General features: G+C 36.2%; 1 protein-coding gene across 3 annotated transcripts in view; it reads left to right on the plus strand.

Annotated features, from left to right (window-relative positions):
* LOC131057430 (small acidic protein 1) overlaps positions 1 to 24,559 on the plus strand; it is an 82,381-nt gene that overhangs the window by 44,753 nt on the left and 13,069 nt on the right. The window contains exon 2 of one of the 3 annotated variants that reach the window (XM_057991613.2): positions 24,110 to 24,442. The exons of 1 other annotated variant lie outside the window; for it this stretch is intronic. The gene's annotated coding sequence lies outside the window, so the exon portion shown is untranslated. Of the gene's footprint in view, positions 1 to 22,201; positions 22,221 to 24,109; positions 24,443 to 24,559 lie in introns of those variants that run through there. One more of the 3 variants, XM_057991617.2, reaches the window with a different exon arrangement.

A 24,559-nucleotide genomic window follows, 5' to 3' on the forward strand; every position in this document is an offset into this window, starting at 1 on the left:
GTTTCGTTTCCATGTTGCACAGGATTGCATAAGCACTGGTATTGATTTGCTTTGCAGAAGCGGGTGCATCCTCCGTGACAACACATACAATGCTTCCAATTTTGCTTCATTTTTGTATTGTGTTTGAGCTTCTTAGATAAGGCCTAGATGAGGATTTCCACCTCATTCTTGATGATGCAACTTTCTCTTGAGATTTCGAGATTACCTTTGGCGGCACCATCAAAATTAAGTTTTAGTTTTCCACTTGGGGGGCCTAGCCATTATGCTACTCTCTTTTTCTCTTTTGATTTTGCACTTCTTTTTAATAGAAGTGAGAGGGAAATTTTAAATCAGGCCATTTTTAATCATCTTACTATCCCATTTTGAAAAAATTGAGCGTAGCCTATCTCCAATTTTGACATTGCGCAATTCACATATGGCAAATTCGACCTTTTGGACTATGTACAAAGTATTACACTCATTATCTTTAAATATTCTCTTGTTGTGCTCCTTCCAAATGTGCTAGATTAGCATAGATGGGCAAATAGTCCAAAGACCAGCTCATAGGGTGCTATTGTGGATGTGTGGCCAATTGAAAAAGGCCTTGAACAAATCTGATTGGTGAGCATTCCATTCCAATTTTTCACATAGCCAATTCCAACAATTAGATGCAAAGGGGCAATTCAGCAACAAATGGTCAGTCATTTCCTCATCACTTTTGCACATTGGGAATCTGTAAGGGTCAATACTTGTAAGAATCCTCTTATAAATTGCAATCCATGCAAAGGCTCCAACCTTTTGAAGAATCAAATTGTTCTAGCATAAATCATTTGGCCATTTGATGGATCCAAGAGGAATTGCTTGGATTTGATATTCGAGATTCACTGAGTAGGACTTTGAGTTGGAGCCATTCTAGATTATTTTACCATTTTTTGAATTAACATGATTTTTGTCCAATTCAATTCCTTAGTGATCTTATAGAGGGCTTGATAACATAGTGGGGTGCAATTGAAGTCTTTTCATTCCCAACACAAACTTTGTTAATCTCCCCTTTTTTGTGCATAATTTGCAACTATTGCCCCAAATATTGCCCATGACTTCTTTGTGCTCTCTTAAATCTTCAATTTCCTCTAAAGGAGTAGAACTGTTCCAAGAATCTAAATACAAGCTGGCTGATCTACTATCGTTGATGATCCATGAAAAATGATCTGATTAACAAGTGGCATTCCATCATGAATTTTCAAACATGCAAGCCATTTTGAGCATTTGTGATTGTTGGAATTTTGCATGGGTCATTGTTATCCAAGTACTTATTATGTAGTATTGTACTTATTATGTAGTATTTTGCACCATAGAGCATTTGGAGAGGTGTACATTTACTAGACTAATTTTCCACTCAAAGCAAAGTTATGTTTAGTTAGGTATTTTACACTGACTTCACGAGTAGAATTGTTTGTTTTAGCAATATCCCATTTCACCAAAGGTATTTGTTTTCCCTCATTGGATCTTTCCCTTAGACATTTTTTAACAATCCCATCAAGGCTAGAGGAGGCTCTATTAGTTTTTTGGAAACTCGGCATAAGATAGATTGGGATTGTAGAAAAAACAACCTTAATCACGAAGATTCATCTTGCCAGAGATGACCAACATCCCTTCCAAGTTTCAGCCTTGGATTTGCAAATATCTTTTCTATTCTTCCTGAAGTTGGAATGAATGGCTCCTTTGAATAGAGGGATGCCTAAATACTTGCTTAGGATAGTGTATATGCTGAAGTCCAAATAATCAACAATACTTTCTCAGCATCGATTTCTTAGTGTGGAAGATTTTTTTTTCAGATTTATCATGATTGATTGGTTGCTTGAAACCATCAATATAACTATTAAGAGTTGCCTTCATTTCTTTGGCCACTTCCAAGTTCACGACCCCATACAGAATGGTATCATCAACGAATTGTTGGTGTGTGATTAGATCAATATTTTGTGACCTAAATGCCTTTCCATTGCTCGAGTTCATTGCTGCACTTGATAGCCTTGCCAAGAGCCTCCACCATGATAACAAAATGGAAAGGAGATCCCCTTGTTGAAGGCTGTTAGAACTTTTAGAGAAACCAAAAGGGGAGCCATTTATTAGAATGGAGAATTTGACAAAGGAGATACATTGGAAAATCCACTATAGCAAATCTAGACTGAAACCAAGTTTCTTTAGAACTGACATAAAAAATTGCCATCAGATGCTATCGTGGGTTTTGCTTATATCCAATTTTATCATCATACTCTTCCGGTTTGTGTAGTGTATGGAATGAATTGTTTCATTTGCAATAATAATACCATCAACAATGTCTTTGCTTGGAGTAAAACCACTCTGTTCCACAAAGATAATTTGAGGGAGAATTACCTCAAGTCTATTGGCAATGGCTTTGGAGATGATCTTGTGGATTGTATTGCATAATGAGATTGGCTTGTAGTCTATGAATGTTTGAAAAGCTACTTTCTTGGGGATGAGAGCAATGAGAGCATTATTCAAATCTTCAAACGGTTCCTTTGTTTTTTTGGAGTCTTCATAATTGCCCAAACCTTAATACCTAAGAAATGCCAACATTTGTGAAAAAAGTGGGTAGGGAAACCATCGAGACTTGAGGACTTATCTGGATGTAATTGAAAGACTGTCGCCCTTTACATCCTCTTTAGTAAATGGAGCCATTAACAGATCATCATCTGCATTTGTTATGAGTTGTGGGATGTTGTCAAACAAAGAACCCCCACTAATAGAATTTGCAACATTTGAGGGAGAAATTAGGCCTCGAAGAAACTTGACCGTCTCCTCTTGGATTTCTTCTCTATCTTTTAGTTGATGGCCATTGGGAGAAGAAACATATTCTATGTTGTTTTGGAATCTTCTAATATCTGCAGTGTTATGAAAGAATTTGGTGTTTAGATCTCCCATTGAGAGCCATCCCTCTCTAGCCTTGGATTTCCAAAATATCTCTTCCTTGGCCAAAATCTCAACATGCTCCACCAAGAGTTCTTTTTCCTTCAAATAATAGGTTAAAACATGCCTTGGGAAATGACCACGTTGTTAGATCCATTTTTTCTTGCTTGATGTGCTCCTTTTCCTTTCTCGAAATATTCTTGAAGGAAGAGATCTTCTGTTCCCTCACTTTCCTTTTGATGAAGTTCATTTTCTTCACAAATTTAAACATTTTGTTGCCCTTTTAATTAAGGGTAGATTCCCACCAAATTTGAATTTGATGCCCAAAGTCCTCCCGTCTCCACCACATTTTTTTCAAATTTGAAATACCCCTTTTTCAGTGAAGTCTCCCAAATCAGTAGTTCAACTAGGAAATGATTAGAGCTAGGCACAAGCCAAATATTGGATTTGAGTAAATTGGCATAATTGTACCAATGAGAGGAGTATAGTAATCTGTGCAATCTTTCTAAGAATTAGAAAATCAAGCCCTTCAGTTTGTCCAAGTGTATAGACCATTTTTAGGGATAGCATTTGTTAAATTAGAAGTGCTCACAAAATTGAGCAAATCCTTCATAGATTGGGATTTGATGGAGAGGGCCCTACTTTTCTCATTCAAGTTCAAAATCACATTGAAATCTTCCCCTAGGATAACTTTTTCATTTTGGCATGACAAACTAATAGAATGAATTTTAAACCAGTGATTGGTCTTATCCTCCATTTTTGTAGGACCATTTATATTGAAAAGCATTAAAGCAAGATTAGAATGTGAACTTCTTACCTTGCATAGCATCGATTTTGGTGCAAAGAGAAGGAGATAAATTGCTGCATTATGGGGGTTCTAGAGTATATGAGTTGAGCCTAGAGAATGTTGATACATTGGGAATCAAGTTTCCTCTCTTGTAGCGTGATAATATTGATCAACATCATCTCTATTTGGCACTTGGTTTCATGCCATTTGTTAGGGGTGTTTAAGCCCCTAACATTCCATGTGACAATCTTCATGTCTCTCTATGTGAGGGAAGTTCTGCCATAGATTTCAACATATTCTCCTTGATGTTTGATTGCCCCGTTTCTTGAGCTAACTTCCCCCTTATTTTTTTGCCCAATTTCCTTCTTCTCTTCCTTACTGAGCCAATATTAATGTTCAGAATTTTAGATGGCAATTTATTGATGCATTCTCGATCTATGATTCCAATTCCACCTGCATCTTCCTCTTCTACTTTGCTCCGGTTCTCCAATTCAATCTCCCCATCTTCCTTATGGTGTGGATCTTCAGATGTTGAGTCTTGAAAGTTGAAACAGAACAATTGCTAGGGCAGATGGTGACCTAATATCTGTGCTAGGGTTTGTGGTAAAAGGTGTTGCATCAGGTTTTCCGTCCTCTTTTTTCACCCAATGTTTTAATGGTTTTTGGAGTTTCCATCTTGGGCAATTGGTTTCCAGATGATTGTAGCTTTTGCAGGAGAGACAAGAATTTCTGTACCTCAACTTCCATTGATTGTTGCCACTTACCATTGAGGTGAAAATGGATATTTCCTTCGAGATTGCATAAATGGTTGTGATTTGAATTTTAGCAAATATAATTATATAAATGAACTCCCTTACAACAACATCTCATCTATTGATATGGTTGTGCCTATACTATCCTCAATTTTCCTAAGGTGTTCTTCAGACCAATATTTGATCGGAAGATTATATAATCTAAATCCATACCAGATCAGATGGGGGGCAGCAATCCAAGGGATTCAAATTAGGAATCCATTTTTGTAGATATAAAACTGTATTTTGCATTTTCCAGTATCTATGTTAGAGAATGACATTTTGCATCTCTTCACTTTCAAAAATCACATAGATTAAGCCTTTAGGAAGGAAAGTAAAATGCAAATGCAAATGCCAAGTTTACGAGATCTATTCTTCAATTTGGGTTTAGGTGAATCAACTGGCACAGAATCTTTTGAGGACTGTGCACTCTTTAAAGGTGGGAACAAAAATGCCTTCCTCAAATTCAATGTTGATTAATTGCTTGTCAGCTTCAGTTTTATCAAAGACAATCTACCAGTCCTTCATGCGAATGAAATTTTGGTTGTGAGCCACATCAGCATTCTTAGACTAATCATATCAATATATATTTATATCATTAATGTTTATAATATTAACATATATAATAATATATTATTAATATTTAATATATAATATTATATTTTAAAATATTATAATAATTTGTATATTATAACATATTAATGTTTCTTTATATAAAAAATACCAAGAACAATGTATGTTTTTTTTAATATTCCTACTAACGAAACCTGCAAGTGAAACCAGTGAACCTGAAACCAAACCAGCATCAGGACCAGTAACTTGGCAAAAATATGGTAAGCACCTAAGATTTTTTTCTTTTTTTTTTAACAAAGGGGTAAATGCTTTTAACTCGGAGCTATGAACTGGTGAGGTCACAAAAGTGGGACCTCATCCCCATTTAAACATTCATTAATAGCACCCCAATGGGGTTTGAACCTTGATGGCAAGAACAACAATACCACAACTTAACCATCACACCATGCCACCACAACTTAAAAATAAATAAAATTAGTAAGCTGACCATCCTTTTGATCAAATAGTGCACCCGTTGTAGTATCAATAGTATCAGTATAAATGTGGAACAACTTCCAATCAAGTCCACAAAGAATTGGTTTGGCAATCAACTTTTCTTTCAAACTTAAAAGTCAACCTGGTATGCAGGTGTCCACTTAAATCTAACTTCCTTTGAAAGCAATGTGAATAATGGAGCCACAATTTTGCTTAAATTTTGAATGAATCTTCAATGGTATCTTGCTGACCATAAAAGCTAGGAATAACTTTTTTCTTTGGCAGAATTGGCAAGTCTTGAATTTCCTCAACTTTGGCAGGGTCAACTTTTATTTCTTGTGAGGAGTCGTGATGACCTAGCACCACATCTTTCATCATGAGCATATATCAATTTTCATTGCTGAGGGAAAGGCTAGCATCCTTGCCACCTTTTGAGTACTTTTTCTAGATTCTACATTACTTTCTCAAAAGAATTAGCATAAACAGTAAAATTGTCCATGTATAACTTAGAGCGCTTACATATTAGAGAAAATACTTAGAAGTTAGAACGACTCTTCAGAATGTGGCAGGGGCATTTTATAATCCAAAGGGAAGGACATGATTGTATACCCCCATCACCATGGATAAGCAAATGTGGTTTTATCTTAATCCCTTAGAGCTATATGAGTTTGATCAATGAAAGACAAGGAGAAATGATTTTTCAATGTGGTTAAGTTCTCAGTTGTTGACACATATACACCATTGTCCATCCTTTTTTCGAGCTTGGAACAATAACCAACAGAGAGACCCGTTGACTATCAGAAATAGGATAGATAATGTCAACATTAAGGAGCTTTTGCAACTCATCTTTGACAATTTCGTGTAATGCTGGATTCATCGACTTTGAGGTTGTCTAGTAGGCTACAATCATCTTTAATGTAAATGTGATAGGTGCATTTTTCCAGAGCGATGTGAATATTTATAGGTTTTAATTTTTAGGGCTTTTTGGAATTTAACTTATGTCGTTACAAGTTTTTCAGATCCCCGTCCTTTAATTCTGTGGATATTCATCTTTGAATCCAAACCAGAGTAACTGATTATAAATGTAAGTTATAATTTATCCTGGAAGTTTGGGATTCCTTGTCTCTGTGTTGAAATGTTTCATCTGATTGGTTTTAAAGTATTTTTTGATCCTCTTCTGCCTTAATAAATCAGACTCTTAAGCACTTTTATGTTTCATTTTGGAAACAATATGTTTGTATTGGCTTGCATGTTCAACTGCTTTTACTCTGCACAAACATTATTTTTTTTTCTACCTTTCATTTAGAAAAGTTACAATGTAACTTTTGGATTGATGTGTCTATGTCTGCACATTTGCCTGTTAATATTGTTGACCTATTGATCTGTTACACAAGCTACGGTGAAACTCATACTTGATTTCCAGTGTTAATTCAAACCTGAAGGTTTTCGACTTTGTGAGACCTGCATGGTGAAACTATATATAATATTGTGAGGTTTCTACTAATTTTCTATATACATGGGAATGAGTCCCTGGGTATTTTCAGGGCATCCTTGTCACTGACATGTTTTGGGGATGTCTTGGAAACGTTCCTGGGCCTGACCCTGGGCACTTGGTCAGACCAGAAATGTAAAGGAAATGGTCAGTAGGCATGGTTATTTGGGGATTTCTGGCCATCCTATGTCAGGTCCCCTATGAAAAAAAATATTATCTCCACTGTTAATAGACATGGCTGAATATGTCTGATTCTGTCTGGATATTTAAATTTCTATTGGAATTTTACCGATTTGTTTTAATTTTCTGGATGTCTGAATTCATTTGGGCACTTGATTGAATGGAGTTTTTTAATCCTGGTAACTATTATTATTCTAATGTCAAGGATTAGTTTTCTTATGAATTCTGAACATGAACAAAAATAGAGCTTCAAATTTTTTTTTTTTGTGTTTTGAAGAGATATTTCCTACTAAACGGCAAATAAAAAATGTGCAGTGAATGCAAATTGCATTCCTTGCAGATATTGAGAATAAACCTTCTACCGTTTCTAGGTAATGAATACAATATTAACCTTACATGAATACCCACTGTGCAAACAGCTTTGGGAACCAAAACTAATTGTAAACACTTTTTGAAGTTGAAGGCAGAAATGTTTAAGAACTTTGTAGCAAGCAGCTATTTCTTCAGGAAAATCATGCATATGACCATACTTAGAAGTTAGCTCTGACAAATTAAGCAAGAATGTATTAGAAATTACTGATTTTACTTTATCTGAGCTAAATCACTGGTTCCAGTATGGGTACTGGAACCAATATGGTGGATGGCAATTTTTTTCTTGGTTACTGGTATGGGAATATGTGTGTGCATGGATGTGTGTGTGTGTGTGTGTGTGTGTGCACATGCGTTTTTGTGTGTGGTTCAAAATAATATATTGTAAGAACAGTGATACTCATAATTGCCAATAAATAGAATATTTAATTACCTCGTTTTCATAATTTGCAAAACTGAAAAATACTCTCAAAATGTCATTACACAATGAGATTTCAAAATTACAATCAGTATTTGGTAGTCTTCATATTCTTTTATGGTTATGTCTATTATTGGACATGGCATACTGACAATTCTTACTCAGATTTCATTCTGCCTTTGACTTGCTCATGAAGTGTATCAGCTACTGCTCTATATTTATCTAGTATGCTGAATTCTACCATTCTATACCATGGATTCTAGCTAACATGTCTTAAGGATCTCTCTCATGTTTAATTCCTTTTCTAATAAATTTTAAGAGTGATGCAAGGGTCTATTTGTTAGTGTTTTGGCTTGAAACTTACTTTTTCTTTTGTCTTTTTGTCCTTGTTATTTTAGATTTTTTTATTATCATGCATCTAAATAATTTTGAAGGAGGGATTGACTATATTATAATAATTTGATATTTAAGGGGTTGTGACATGATATTTTTTAAACAAAGGTATGATTAAGCTAGCTGTTGATATTTTCCTTGATAACTTTTAACAAGAGGAGTTTTTTTGGCATCATGATATCTTTTCCTTTTTCTTGTTCAAATAGATCATTTCCATATTATGTTGATTGATATGTTATGAATCTTGTTACTGTTTTTGTTCCTAACTTTTCTGTAATTTCTTTCCATGTTCTTGTTCAAATAGATCTTTTCCATATTATGTTAATTGATATCTTGATGCTATTTTTTAGTTTTGAACTTTACTATAATTTCTTCTGAAATTGATTAGGATTGAGTTTCTTGAAGTATGTCAACATTTTTTGCTTTGCTCTTGATTATTCTTTCTTTCTTTCTTTTTTTCATCCATCAATGGTTCATATCTTTATATCATTACTTTCTCACTATCTAATTCTTTTAGAGCTCTTTCTCTGGCCTTGCATTCTGTCATACCAAGAATGTACTGGGAAGGAATCTTTTGCTTCTCTTGTTGCATCATAATCACAAGTGTGCTACTATTAGTATTCCCACTTTTTACACTCCTGAAATGCTTCATTTTAAATGTTGATTTTCTGTTGATTCTCAGAGTTCCCATTTTACCTTCTCATATTAAGATCTTTTCCTTTAACTAGTAAGCTTTTTACTGACCTCGATTTTTATTCTTTTTAATGTTATTTTTTCCAAATATTTATATTTTATCTACCATAGTCTATTTGATTTTCACCTCCATGTCTATCACATTTTGCAAGCAAGTGACAAAATATATCATTACAGGTATTTTACATTTGTCCAATTTCTACTAAATGCTTATTCCATCTCTATCGCATATGATTAGACCATATAAGCAACAATACTAAGTAGTTCCTCTCTGTAGTGTGTTAAGAGTTATTTTTCCATCTTTTGACAACCTTATCCTTTGTTATTTATCTTCTTGCAGCCACAATGGGTTGTCATCTATGTACTTATGGTGGTTGGAATGTTGTATTCTTTTACCTTGCATTATAGTTCTATTTCCTCTGTGGTTTTGCAGTTGCAATGACTGTCATAATCTAGGTTTGGTTTCTTATAACATTTTGACTTTTGTGAGGCAAAATAGCAAGCTGATATGCAATCGGCCTTCCATGTACAATAATATAATCTATATGTTTTGTTCATGTCCTCTTTATTCCACAAATCGTTCTAGCCTAGGTTTATTTCACTAAGATCATTAATCCACCATGCCATTGACCATTGTGTGTTAAATGGAATTTAGCTTTCTTATTTAGTTATTTTAGATCAGTTCATTATTGATATTGGGCCTTAGATTTTTAGCCATACCTCGTTTCCTATAATTCTCACCTCCAATTTTAAGCACTCTCCCATCTTTATTAGTCTTTGCCTATATAGTCCGAGATCTATATTGTCGCTTGACTAAATGCAAATAGGGTGTTTCTTGGAAACTGTGCCAACACAGGAGGATGAGGGTTTTTCTATGGTATGCAGTGCTTTGATTTTTAAAATTGAATTTTTGCTATTTTTTCTTTTTTTTTTTCATTTGCCTCGAATATTTTTTGCCAGGGCTTTTTTGATTTACAAATTTGGGGAAAAAAATCTTTTGACAAATAAAAAATGAGCAGAGGAATTTTTTTGGTTGGTGTCTAATCTTTTGTGCACTGTGGACGTGTCTTTGTAATGGGCTGCGAGTCTGTTTCGAGGGTTCCCTGGTGGGCATGTATGGAGGCATGTGTTTCCCTGGTGGGCACGTATGGAGGCATGTGTCTATTGTAGGACTTGTATTGATTTTTGCTAGTATTTTCTTATCTAAATGCTCTGTGGAGAAAATCTGAGGGTGTGAACGCTTTTCCAGTCTTCATGTGCAGCTGATTTATGATAGTATTTTCCCATGTGCATGCAAATCACTCACCACTTTGTAGGTTGGATTTTTACGACATACTCCCTTAAATCCCAAAATGTGGCTACCAATTTGCACAGTAATATCACTTGCCTTCTTTCTTTGAGTGCATATCACATTGTTTTTGTTTTAATTAAATCATATCCATCAAGTGCTCTTTTGTTTGTGCTCCCTTTATGCTTTTGATGGAACTCCATAGCCTCTTTCTAAGTTGCCATTTTGGCATAAGGGTTTGTTCTATAAATCATTCTTCAGCCTATGCGAAAATGGCAGCATTGAAACATGGTATCCATATGCATCAAATTGATTTTGCTTGACTAAGCTTAAATACTATGTTTCTTGGAAACTACATCAGCATCGGAGGAAAAAGGTTTTCCTATGGTGAAAGATGCCAAGTACTAATTGAAGCAATCTGATTTAAATTTCTGATTCTGATTTCTTTGGCCAGTGGTAGGGCAATTTGGTTTTATATGTTTGTTTTTGAGGTTTTATGTTTTTTTTTGTGTTTTTGTGCCTTGGGAATTTGACAATGCAATTGAATAACAATGATAAAACATAAACCAATGGCTGGAAATAAATTTTCAGATTGACTGATTTCCTAACAACAATTAACAAATGTCAATAAATAGTGGAATTCAACAATGATATGCCAAAATTGGCCTACCAGGAGTCCAATGCCTTTCCAATGCCTTTCCTGGAGGGCTTCTTTATTAACTTAAATGAATCCAGATGCTATTACAGAAGCTTCCAAGGTGTTCTAACTGTTCCTTGAAATTTTATTCTCCTAAATAATAATTATCAAAAACAAATCTTGCATAAATAGATGAATTGCTGCTATTTCCCTTAGGCTCCCAGGAGACTTCATTGAAATTGGTCAATTTTCCCCATTGATTTTTTCAGATCTCTTTTCAAAGTTGTCATAAGCTTGAAAGAGATTTATTTCTTTATTCCTAATGCTGACAATGAAATTTATGCAAAAGAACCAACTGCAAACCCTTCAATTTTTTTTTAATGAATCCCAGGCAAGAAAAAATGGTACGGCTGCCTTGGTAGGTGTAAATTGGAACTTTGGATGCCACAACCTACTGGAAAATGTCTGAAAACCGCTCAGATCTGTGGAATTAAACCTGCCAAAGCTGCAAATGTCATTTCACCTTCTGAATTATCACTTCAAATGCCCAATTGCTAGTCCCAATGCTGTCGTATAAGAGCTAGAAGTGTGGGGTTTCGTCCACACTACCCAAATTCAGGAGGGATCTCGTCCTCCAATGGTTGCCAAGTTGAATCGTGTTGGTTGTAGACTTCAAATTCTCCAAAAGGAAGCAAATACAATAATCAAGATGTCACAAAATGAATCGCCCTATTCTCTTTGTGCTCTTCCACCCTAGGTCGAACCTCTCAAAAGCATCTTATGAAGATTCCTTGGATTCCTTGGAATCTTTCCTCTCTAGAAAGTGGCCCCATCTTGAAGGGGGTTCTTTGTCATGAAAATTGAACCACTCATTAATTATTGAACTCTCTTAGGGATGTGTGCAAGGGACTATTAATATAAAGTATTTATTAAAAAATAAAGTAACTTATAAGTCACTTTTATTTACTTTTTCCTAATTTAGAAAAAGTAACTTTATAACTTAATATTATAAAGTTTTATTATAAATGGCTCACCAAAGCAAAATTTGTCTAAGTATTGGTCTCCTTTGGCTACCCAATCATCTCCATACTATGAAGTTCACTTGTGGAGATGGGTGTCAGGTGAATTTATACATCTGGATAGTAACTAGAGAAGTGGGGACATTACAGTCCTCCCTTCCCAGGATTGCTTGTCCTCAAGCAATTGAAGAGCTGGATGTTGCAAAATAGCTTCTCCTTTCCAAGTGGCATCCTCTATGGGTAAATCCTTCCATCTAACCAAGTATTCCCTGATCATTCTATTCCTAAAATTCCTCTCACGCCTATTCAAGATCTCAACTAGAACCATAACCGTCTTCCCTTCTTCATCCAAGGGTGCTAACATTGAAGAAGTCACCGTGCCCTGTCCAATTGCCTTCTTGAAGCAAGATACATGGAATACATTATGAATTTTGCTCTCTGGTGGTAGCTCAATCTCATATGCCACTTCCCCAACTCTCCTCAATATATGGTACGGTCCATAAAATCGGGGCTTGAGCTTTTCTGCCTCACTCATTTTCAAAGAACTCTGCCTGTAAGGTTGGAGGTGTAGGAACACCAGGTCTCCAACCTCAAATGTTCTCTCAATTCTATGGCGACCAACATATATCTTTTGCTGATTTTGGGCTCGCTGAATGTTTTCCTTAAGTGCTTTAAGTATGTCTTGACTCTCCTAAAGCCAATCCTGTGCCAATGGTGCTCTATTATCTGCAAGTGCCAAATCCATGAATGTCATAGCATCATAACTATATAGTGCACGAAAAGGGGACATATCAATAGACATATGATGTGTCGTGTTGTAGCAAAACTCTCCTAAATACAACCAACGAATCCATGTACGCTGCTGTCCTGACACATAGTTGCATAAATACCCTTCAATCCATTTATTCACAATCTCAGTTTGACCATCAGTTTGAGGGTGGTAGTTGGTGCTAGGTGTCAACTCTGTGCGAGTGAGTCTAAACAACTCCTGCAAAAAAGAACTCATGAACCTGCTGTCACGGTCACTGACAATGGTCTTTGGAAGACCATGGAGTCGAAATACCTCTGTGAAAAATAGATCAACAACTCGTGAAGCTGTATAATCTGCTGCTATGGGAAATAAATGAGCATATTTTGTCAACTTGTCGACTACTACGTATATGCAATCTTTCCCTTGCACCTTGGGAAGCCCAGTGATGAAATCCATTGAAATTTCTGTCCACTTTTGCTCCAGAATGGGTAATGGTTGCAGCAGACCAGCAGGGTATGTATTTTCAGTTTTATTTTGTTGGCAAGTAATACATTCCCTTACATACTATAAAACATCATCTTTGAGGCCCTTCCCAGTGAACCTCTCTCTAATCTGCCCGTAGGTCTTGTCATACCCTTGGTGTCTTGCTATAGGAGTGTCATGATATGTATTTAAAATCTGTTTTTTAAGTTTAGATTCCAAAATCAAATATATTCTTTCCTTGTAGTAAATCACATCATCAACAATTGTGTACTTGTCATTCGGAATGATCCCATCCATGATTTCACATGCATGCGGATTTTTGGAATATTCAACCAAAAGTTGAGATTTTCAATCAGTTGAAATCTCACTCAATGAACAAAGAGTAGCAATAGATGGCTTCCTAGATAATGCATCAACACCTACATTCTTTTTTCCCTTGACATATTCAATGTCAAAATCATATGCTTGGATCTTATTGACCCATTTTTGTTGCCTTCCATTGAGATCTTTCTGTTCTAAAAAGTACTTAAGGCTATTATGATCAGTTTTAACAATGAATTTCCTTCCCACTAAGTACTGTCTGAATTTTGTGAGAGCATGCATAATAGCCAACATTTCTTTCTCATATGTAGAGTATAATTTCTCATTGTCTTTCAGTTTTCTACTCTCATACACAATAGGATGATGATTTTGCATAAGTACTGCACCCACACCTTCTCTTGAAGCATCACATTCAAGCACAAAATGTTGGGTGAAATCAGGAAGTGCCAACACAAGACAAGTGCTCATTACTTGCTTAAGCCTACCAAATACCTCCTGTGCCTCCTGAGTCCATTTGAAAGCTCCATTCCTGGTGAGATTTGTCAAAGGTGCTACAAGCTGAGAATAACTTCTAACAAGCCCCTTGTAAGAAGCACATAGCCCAAGAAAACCACACAACTCAGAAATGTTCCTGGGAGGTGGCCAATCAAGAATAGCTTGGATCTTTTCTTGATGGACTTTGATTCCAACTCCTATCACATGACCCAAGTATAAAATCTCAATGAGCCCAAATTCACATTTGGACATCTTAGCATATAATGACTGAGATTCCATAATGCTCAACACTTCATCTAAATTCCTCAAATGTTCCTCCCAAGATTTGCTGTAAATCAAGATATCATAAAAAAATACCAAAACAAATTTACGCAGATGCTTATTAAATATATGGTTCATGCATGACTGAAAAGTAGCTGGGGCATTAGTGAGACCGAAAGACATCACTAAGAACTCATAATGACCGTAAAGGCACCTGAAAGTTGTCTTGTGAATGTCTGACTCTCGCACCTTAATCTGATAATACCTCGATCGAAGATCAATCTTTGAAAAACAAACTATGCCATGAAGCTCATCCAACAACTCATTAATGCGAGGAATGGGATACCGGTTCTTAATGGTTTTCTTGTTGAGTGCACGGTAGTCAATACACATGCGTAGAGTCCCATCCTTCTTCTTCACCAACACTACTGAAGAAGCAAAGGGACTAGAACTCGATCTAATGATCCCATGTCCAGAAGTTCTTTGATGGTCTTCTCTATCTCGTCTCTGTAGGCCTTCGAACGACGATAGGGAGTGGTCATGACTGGTTTTGATCCCTCTTCTAACTCTATCACATGCTCAAAGCCTCTATCAGATGGTACACCAGGTGGTATATCATCAAACACCACCCCATGCTTATCTAAGATCTGCTGAATATCTATGTGATAAGTTTTGCCATCTTGAGATGTAGGTGCTTTAAATGAAATAAAACACTGTGTAGCCCAAAGGATGTCTTTATGCCTGATAATAGTCTCCATTATGCGAGAAGAAACCTCTTTGGGGCCTCCATCTGACAACGCCTTCAAAATTCTCTTCTTACCATCAGCTAGAAACTCCAACTGAATCTTGCGGTGATCAATGACATATCTGCCAATTCCTTGTAACCACTACATACCAATAGCTGCATCATAGTCCTCTAATGGCAAAACATAAAAATCATCTGTCAAAGTGTAGTCTCCCATTTGGATACTGAGCCGAGGAATCCTCGTTGTACATCCCAACACTGCACCATCTGCAACCTTCACACCAAATCCTGAAAATTCCTCTGTCTGTAACCCACGTTTCTCTACCAAGTGCTGATCAATAAAACTATGGGTTGCTCCAGTATCTACCAAACACACTACACACTACCCTTGAATAGTTCCCTTTAATTTGAAGGCATGGAACTTAGGATAACTCGATAGAGTGGCCATGGTGACATTGTCCGTAGCCTGTGCATCAATAGAATCAAGCTTTATCTGTGGCGGCTCAATATGCACTCGCTCATCATCAGTGTCCTGTATGTGCTCATCCTCCACATCTGAGCTCACTTTAATGAAGGGCTTTGCCTTTGCCAAGACATTTGTGACCCCGTTCCCAAGGTTCCTTGCAGGTAAAACACAGTTTCTTTCTCCTCAATTCATTTCTAGACTCCTAATCAATCTTAGGAGAAGATGTGTTCCTCTTTTGTAGATTAAAAGGCTTTTGGAAGGGTTTGGAGTTCTTGGGAAAGTGTTTGTTTTGTTGAAAAGTGGAGGGTGGAGGTGTGGTGTCCAAGTCCAAAGTAAGCTGTATAGCCTCCTGCAGAGTCTTAGGCTTCAAAGCCTTGACTAAACCACGATATCTCTCCTGAAGACCCTCTATGAAAAGCATCACTACCCTCCTATCGAGCATCTTAGGCACCATCACTGCTATATGCTGAAATTCATTAATATAAGACTCCACATGTCCCAATTGTTTCAGGAGAGCTAAATCCTAGCAATAAAGTTCAACATCTTTCTTGTCAAACCTGGCAATCTGTCTCTCTGTGAACTTTGGTTATGAATGGATAAGAGAATGATTCTGAGTGACTAATCCATGGTGCCACCAATTGTATGCAACACCCTCCAAATACAGGACAACAAACTGAATGGCTTCATTTTCAGCCATGGGTTTCGAGGATAAGTGATGCAGAGCATCATGAAAAACACCAACCAAATAACCATTATCAAATCTTCTCCATAGATATCAATCCATAATTATTGTAGATCCATATTTTATGCATTAAACCTGAATCATTTAAACCCTTCATCTATTCATTTCTTGCAAATGAAAACCAAGAATTTTCCCAAACTATGAAATTTACTCTATTCTGGTCATGAAATTACAGTCATGAACAGTCATTAATAACTCTTAAAATATTAATCACCAGGACAATCTCTCTGGTTAGATTCTATAAATGCTAGTTATAAAACTTTTCTCCAAGTTATAGAAAGATCCAACGGTTAAATCCAAAGTTATGATGATTTTTCCAAAACTCATCACTGTGAAGCAGGGTTTTGGGTAGTTCCAAACAATTTTCACCAAAACACTCATAACTTTCTCAAAATTGAATGAAATCAACTCAAACCAAAAGCAACGGAAATATGATTCAATATACTACACTATAATTATATAAATACACTTGTTTCCAGGCTGTACATGGTCGTACCAGGCCTGGAAACAAGAGGAAAAACTTTCAAGACCACAAAACAAGAGATTGAAGACAATGAAAATATGATACCAAAATGTTTCCAATGCTTTTCAATTCCTTCTCCAATTTTTACACGCTCTTATAAACGACCATTATAGATGTTTTATAGCCTTTTCATCTTCACATGGAAGTTACAACTACCCAACTTCCTCTTATGACCATACAACTTCTCATTTTGGTCTTTTTACAACTTTTGAAAAGTTGCATTTTACAACTTTTACAACTTTTGACTCAAATGACTTTAAACCTTCAAAAGAACCTTCAAAACATATTAGGATGGAATAATAATGTATTTTTGTCACCATTTTACCCCTCAAAGGTTATTTTATACAAGTTTTACCAAATGACTAATTCAAGACCTTATTAGGACAACTTGGACAACTCATTACAATGGGCTCTTTTAGCCTTACATACTGATTCATATTGACTCAAAATGACATTACAAATGAAAATGCAATTGAATATACTTATGAATTGATTTTTATCCTCTTATATACTCCTTTTGTGCCTTTGTGTTAGGTTCTCCTACACTAATAAGTATATGTCCAACTTATGAGCCCACACTCATGCACTAATGGAGCCACTGCTATCAAAAGTGGATTAAGTCAGCTTATCAATAACTTTCTTCGGATCATTATTCCACTGTTGTCTGGGTCCCTTGTCATTCTGTCTCCTCATAGAATCACGACGTTGCATACAATATTGATGCGAGGGAAATGCATTTCTGACATGCGCTGGAAGTCAAGCCCATTCATCGCTGGCAACCATCATTGTATCTTGGAAAGTGATGGCATTTTGCAGATTAGCCAATAGTGGTTCATCTCTAGGAGTGACCCGAGGGAGCATAGGCTCGTTAGCTGTCCTTGTATGGGTCCTGTCTCTCTGTGGTGAGATGGATGCGCTTCCTAGGGAAGATGGAGTCCTACTGCTGCCACGACTCCCTGCAGCTAAAACTTTCCTGCTACGGCTCCTATGCCTTCCCCTGTGATTTCCCAAATCCATCCTATCCAGTGTGTCTTGTAACCTGTTAATAGCGTGGAGAATTCTTGGCTGCAATCCAACCAAACTCCTCATGATCTCATAAGGATTGAGTGGGTTTTGTCTTTCTTGTCAGGGAGGGCTCCTTTGTCCTTAAGGAATATCACCCATATTAGTCTCAAATGGTGGTTCAGTGACAAAGTTCAAATCCACTCTAGGTCTCCTGCGTGTGTAAAATCTGTAGGTACCAAATCTGCTCAGATGTATATAATTTCTTCAATGACCCTCAGGCTGGCAGGATCATCGCCCTGATACCACTGAAAGATGCCATGTATTGATTGAAGCAATCTGATTTAAATTTTTGATTTTTGATTTCTTTGGCCAGCGGTAGGGGAATTTGGTTTTATATGCTTGTTTTTGAGGTTTAATGCTTTTTTTGTTTTTTTGTAATATATATGCCTTGGGAATTTGACAATGTAATTGAATAACAATGATAAAACATAAACCAATGGTTGGAAATAAATTTTCAAATTGACTGATTTCCTAAGAACAATTAACAAATGCCAATAAATAGTGGAATTCAACAATGATATGCCAAAATTGGCCTACCAGGGGTCCAACACCTTGCCTGGAGGGCTTCTTTATTGACTTAAATGAATCCAAATGTTGCTACAGGAGCTTCCAAGGTTTTCTAACTGCTCCTTGAGGTTTTATTCTCCCAAATAATAATTATCAAAAACAAATCTTGCATAAATAGATGAAACTGTTGCTATTTCCCTCAGGCTCCCAGGAGACTTCACTGAAATTTGTCAATTTTCCCCATTGATTTGCTCATCTCTCTCTGCGAAGTTGTCATAAGCTTGAAAGAGTGATTTATTTCTTTATTCCTATTGCTGACAATGAAATTTATGCAAAAGAACCAACTGCAAACCCTCCAATTTATTTTTAATGAATCCCAGGCAATAAAGAATGTTACGACTGGCACTGGTAGGTGTAAATTGGAACTTTGGATGCCACAACCCGTTGGAAAATGTCTGAAAACCGCTCAGATATGTGGAATTAAACCTGCCAAAGCTGCAAATGTCATTTCACTTGCTGAATTCTCACTTCAAATGCCCAATTGCTAGTCCCAATGTTGTCGTATAAGAGCTAGAAGTGTGGGGTTTCGTCCACACTACCCAAATTCAGGAGGGATCTCGTCCTCCAATGGCTGCCAAGCTGAATCGTGCTGGTTGCAGACCTCAAATTCTCTGAAAGGAAGCAAATACAATAATCAAGATGTCACAAAATGAATCGCCCTATTCTCTTTATACTCTTCCACCCCAGGTCGAACCTCTCAAAAGCATCTGATTAAGATTCCTTGGAATCTTTTCTCTCTAGAAAGTGGCGCCATCTTGAAGGGGGTTCTTCATCATGAAAATTGAACCTCTTTTTAATTATTAAACTCTCCTAGGGATGTGTGCTAGGGACTTTTAATATAAAGTCATTTATTAAAAAATAAAGTAATTTATAAGTCACTTTTATTTACTTTTTCCAAATTTAGAAAAAGTAACTTTATAACTTAATATTATAAAGTTTTATTATAAATTGCCCATCAAAGCAAAATTTGTCTAAGTATTGGTCCCTTTGGCTACCCAATCATCTCCATACTTTGAACTTCACCTGTGGAGATGGGTGTCAGGTGAATTTACACATTTGGATAGTAACTAGAGAAGTGGGAACATTACATATGGTCTGTAGTGCTTTGATTTTTAAAATGGAATTTTTACAACCTAAGCATGTCTATTGCCATTGATTTTTGGAAGCAATTAACTACCATGCCTAGTTATGTCCACTGTATGCATTGCCTTCTAAAGTTTCCAAAGATTTGCAATGGTAATTTTTATAATTGTGTTCAAAGTTTGAAAAATCTATTTATTAGCCTCAGGGGTGTTATGGTCATTTCAAGGACTTGACTGCTCCAGAGCTGGTACAAATGTAATATGGAAGCAAGTACAATTACTGATTCAACATTTTGAATCATATATATATATGCAACTTGGATTAGGCTGTATCCTTCCACCTTTTAGGGACTCCTGCTACACCACAACCCTTGTTTTTGTTGTAGTTGCGTTAGATCTTCATTCAAGTAAATTTGTAAATGTCTCAACTAACCTCTTTTCTTTGTAGTATCCATGTCTTATATTTAAGGCTCGCCATGGCAACTCAAAACATGTATTTTCTTGTAAACACTAATGGCTCTTTGCTCTCTGCATGTAATGGCTCCTTGTATCTGCGTGTTTTTGCACGTAATGGCTCCCTGTATGCTGTGTTTGATGCAACCGTCTCTGTGTCTTTTGTTGTACTGTTCTTGCTGCCCTTGGTCCTATTTCAAATGGGGATACAGGGACTTTGGGCTTGCCCTCAACAACTCCTCCACTGGTGCCTACCCCTCCACCCTCTCCTTAGGCTGTGGGTGGGTCGATTGCTGCTATTGATGGTGGTTTGTTTAGGGCTTCCACTGGTGTTGGGGTTCCCCCTCGTGGAGCTTTTTCCACTGCTAGTGGGTCAAGCTTTGCTTGTGTGGCTAGATCTGTTGTTGCTCATCCTCCCAAGGGGAAATCTCGTCCTCTTCCTTGTGCCAAGACTTCTCCTGTGGTGGTTTGTGACCAAGATGTGGTAGAAAATATTGGTTTCTACCAACACTGTGGGTTGGTGTGTAGATTTGTTGGGTTCTGGCCTTCTTTCACTGACCTCCATCGTTGGGTGAGTGATTCTCGGAAGCCTTTGGTTCTTGGTAGCATTGAGCTTTACCCTTGTGCTAAAGGTTTTTTCATTGCTTCCTTTGCTTCTTCTAATGATCGTGACTTGGTGCAAGGCAAGTTGTGGGCTTGAGGATTTAACTCTCTTTCGGTCCAACCCTAGATACCTTTTTTTAACCCTCTTACCAAACACTCTATGTGTGTTCGATATGGGTTCGCCTTCCCAATCTCCCCTTTCATTTCTTGGAGCATTCTTGTTAAGAGACCATTGGTCACTGTATCAGCCAATTCTTGAAGGTTGATGATTCCACGTCCTCCATGGGTCATTCTACCTTTGCTTGCATTTTAATCGACATTGACATCCCTATGCCTCTCCCTAGGATGTGGTTCTTATGGTTTGGGATAGACCATGGACTTTGTTGAAGATGCTTTTCAATGGGTAACTTAGCTTTGGATTGTTCTCTCACATGCCATAAAGGTGCTGCTACCAAGTGGAAAGACACTACTATTGATATTTTGACTGTCACAACTTTTGATTTTGATGATCCTGATGATTCCTCACATGCGGATGATGACTCCTCGTAGGATGAGGTTGTGCCTCTTACTATTGTTGAGGCCTTTGCTGGCCCCTTGGTTGCTACTGGTGTGGCCTCTTCTGGCCTTGAGGCTTCTACTCCTATTGCTCCTATTCTATAACAATGGTTTGCTCTTGGTGAGTCTGTTCCAGATGTTATTTCGTAGCATTAGTCAGCTCTAGTTGTGGATAGAAACGTTGAGGGGGTCTCCTTGCCTGACTTCTTATGATGTTCCTATTAATAGTATTACCTGGATTGTTGTTTGTTATAGGTGGAAAGGTAAGTCCTCCCCCCAAACTCCTCCGAATCAAGTTTTGGGTGTTTCTCCCCATTCGAGTCGTGTCCTTTTGGGTTGTTGCTGGTTTGGCAGGCCTTTAACAGTGGTCTTCAGACTTGCTTTTAAAGGGTTGTCCGACTTGAGCTTGTTTAGGGTCAACACCCTTGTTTTTCTGCTTTTCGTTTTTGCCGCCTACGAGCTGTTTGTATATAGGGCCAACACCCTTGTTTTACTGCTTATTTTAATAAAAAACGTGTATTTTCTTGTCTTTCTATCATTGATTTTCCAATTTTGTGAGCTTGTTGAATGTCCTTTCCTTGTTAGTTTTGTCTTCGAGGAAATTTGTTGTCAAGTTGCTTGCCTTCATCTTTCCAATAATTTTCACTGCTTTGATGATATCCTCTTTTTACATTGGATGTTTATTACAATGTTTGGTTTCTTAAATTGTTCTCGTTTGACTTGGTTTGCCACTAGCAACATATGCTATGATTATTAATTTTTTTATAATATTTAAAAGAGGAAAAATATCTGAAAACTGTTGTGTCGAAGTGTATGTTATGTTTTTTATATTTTCTCTTAGCCACAAGCTAGAATTATACGTAAATGCACAGTAATGAGAGATCATAGCTGATTAATGGGTTGGATCTAAATGGGGTAAATGTTGAGAAGTTTATTGTAAAAGAAGTCGTATGTTATAAACATTACAAAAGGAAGATAGGTTGGAAAAAAAATTGTTCTTTATTAGAATCACGTGTTGAGGATTTGTCATTATTTATCACTAATATAATGCTTTATAATATCCATTAGATAATGACTGCAAATGAAGAAATAAAAATTCACCAAGAAAATCTTCCAACCTGCAAGGATGATGACCCTCCAATGGTAGAAAGGATGTTGGCAATATATGTTCAATGAGATAGCTTGGATTGTAAATGAGAGGTTTTAGTTTGGTTTTTCAAGAGCTGAGATCTACAACGATTGGTCAGAGAAAAGAACAAATGCACTATACTAGTTGATGCATGTAGTACTCAAGGATTGTGAATGAGAGATTTGCCAGGCCATGAAAATGAGGATGATGTACTGTAGGAATTGTAGGTGTATTCCATTACTTGATCAATCAGTTATGTGGATAACCATATCATTTATGGTGCACTGAATATCTCTTAACAAATATAATAGATTAATAGAAAGTAAGAATCAATCTAATAGTCCTTGAAGTTCTCCGTAAAATACATGATACATAAGGGTGATTGCTTCTTAGGAGTAAAGACCCAAGCACCTTTGATTAATAAATAAGTAAAATGTATTGAATTAGCTACCTTATTTTATTCAAGAAATTGTTTCTATCCGAAATTGAAGAGCAAATGAGATAAATATAATATGTCTCATTTCCATGTCATTATCCATTTGGAGCCTTAAAAAGCATCTTCGACAAACTATCCATTCAAACAGTCAAAAATACACTTTGGTTTTGCTAGACTCAAGTTTGTCGACTTCATCAAAATTCATTTTAATGCATCAAGTCTTCAACAAGTTGCCAAATGATAAAAATTCAAGCTAAGACAATCTATTATTTACTTTGGGCAAGCAAACTGGTACATCAAAAGTGACCGAAGCGCAAATTTTACTAAATCAACACTTTCATGAAACATAAGACCTCTTGAAGATCCTTTGGTTTCTCTTTAACCAAAGCACACACTAATGTACAACATAAAACAATGTTATGAAGGAAACACATAGAAAGTTCCTTTTGGCCTACAACATACATGTTAATGTAGTTTCTCTAGTGAGGCCCAAAACATATTGAAACTTGATAGAACGTCAAGCAAAATATTTTGAGAATAACGACATGAATCAACAAATGATCACAATAAAAAAGGATGCATATAGATGTGCCTTAGAATCCTCTTTTTGCACTTAAATTTTATTCACCATGATTATCCAATCAAATATATTGTAATAAATAAGGGATTGAGAGCTTTAAATTCCAAACAAAATTAATGAAACCGTAAAATCCATAGTTACTAGGCTTGAACTTGAGAGTATTAGACAACCTAAAAAACACTTATTTTTTTGGATTTTTCAAAATGTAAAATATAACTACAAAATGTATCAAAACTGCACAAATTTTTATTGTGCACACCATATTTATAACTTTCGATGTTTATAAAGCTAAAACACAACGTTTTTGAAGTGTTCAACATGCTCAAATAGGGCTTTTAAAGGCATAAAGATACTTGTATGCAATTTTTTTTTTGTTTTCTGCATGTTTTTAGCATGACGGGACAAGCCATTGAGCTAGCCAAATTTTTGACAAGTACTCAAATTTTCATGAATCATCTAATTAAGTTAAAACTTAGAATATGTTATAATAACTTGTCCCTCGTCAAATATTCAACAAATTAATGAACCATAATAATATATATTTCAATATATACATTCCTTAATGGAAACACAAATAATTTCTCTTGTTACCACCATTTGGCATTAGAGCACATTGGCCCGTAAATGAAGAAGTTCCAGAACAAAACATTATTTTTATGAATTGAGTTAAAGATAGCTAGAAGGTGTATGAGCATTAGCAACAAGTAGTGATTTTTTTTTGTCTTTTGCATTTAATAGAGAGAAGCCATAAAACAAAAGACAATGGGCATATATAAATAACGAAGATCTTATCCATATTCTTATCCACTCAATATGTTTGGATTGTAACAGGCATTGCAAAGTTGAACACAACACATGGAATATACAACAAAAACATGTTTTTGTCTTTCTTTGCAAAGCTTCTTTTATTGTATACATACAAAGTGATAGCATAGAACCATTGCGAGGAGTAAAGATAGCCCAACTCAAAGGGCTTTTGAATCCAACAGATAAGACAACCCAAGGGTAGAAGCTTGTAGGAGGAGGGGGACCAATGAAAAGAATTGAGTTAATTTGTTATTCTAATTTAAATAGAGTTGTTTTTCTTTTACATGACTAGAAGAATGCCATCATCAATGTAAGTGTTTTGTTATGGATTTTATGTCTAACAAGAATTATTTGTTAGAGATTTTATGGTTAAGAAGAATTATTTTTTAGAAATTTTATGGTTAACAAGAATTAATTGTTTTTCAAGAATTTGGTTAAAATCAAATTAATTTTATTTTTGGTTTATTAAATCAA

This window comes from Cryptomeria japonica, chromosome 5 (assembly GCF_030272615.1).
Source record: "Cryptomeria japonica chromosome 5, Sugi_1.0, whole genome shotgun sequence".
In the NCBI taxonomy this organism is placed as follows: domain Eukaryota; kingdom Viridiplantae; phylum Streptophyta; class Pinopsida; order Cupressales; family Cupressaceae; genus Cryptomeria; species Cryptomeria japonica.